The sequence below is a fragment of the Manihot esculenta genome, chromosome 10 (assembly GCF_001659605.2).
Source record: "Manihot esculenta cultivar AM560-2 chromosome 10, M.esculenta_v8, whole genome shotgun sequence".
NCBI classification, from domain to species: Eukaryota; Viridiplantae; Streptophyta; class Magnoliopsida; order Malpighiales; family Euphorbiaceae; genus Manihot; species Manihot esculenta.
In genome coordinates, this window is record NC_035170.2 from 25,152,020 (window position 1) to 25,152,895 (window position 876).

Sequence of the window (876 nt, forward strand, 5' to 3'; positions counted from 1 at the left end):
GCAGGTACAGGATAAAAGAGGAGGTCGGTTAGAGTAAAGCTTGTTTGTGTAATAGATAGAATGTGGACATGACAAATCGTAGTACGATGTAATGTAAAAGTACAGTATAGTTATGTAATGATGTTTATGGATGTTAGAAGTGTGCTTGACCATAGATGGTTGTTATCCCTTTTATTACATGATCTTAGAGATTTTATGATGTTTATGTAAACCAACTCAACATATGTTAAGTCACCCATTTGGGGGCACTGATGAGATCCCACAGAGGGATCAATGTTTATGATTTATATTTTATGCAGTGCATGCACAGGTTGAGTATGGTTGATGTATATGGAAAGAAAAGTTTTAATTTTTATGTATGTTGTTGATCATGTATGGGATTATACAGGTTTACAGGTTAGATGTCAGGCTTGCTACGGGTCCCGGCGGCCTTAAGCCGATCTGGATCCTAGCACCGGTAGCGGTCCAATTTTCGGGTCGTTCCAACAAGACATCTCATTTCAGGCCAAAAGGCAGCCGCCAGACCATAATTCGGGCATTGGATCGTGAAAACAAACAAATTCATAAAAGACCACAAGGCCATCCGGGCATGGGTCTCGCATAATAAGGCATCTCATGCCAGGCCATATTCCGAGTGTTGGACCTTGAAAACAAATAAATTCATAAAAGGCACGAGACCATCCGGATATGGGTCCCGCATAACAAGGCATCTCATGTCAAACCATAAGACAATCACCAGACCATAATCCGAGTATTGGATCATGGAAACAAATAAATTCATAGGAGGCCACAAGGCCATCCAGGCATGGGTGCCACATAATAAGCCATCTCATGCCAGGCTAAGGCAGTCGCCAGGCCATAATCTGTGTGTTAGAC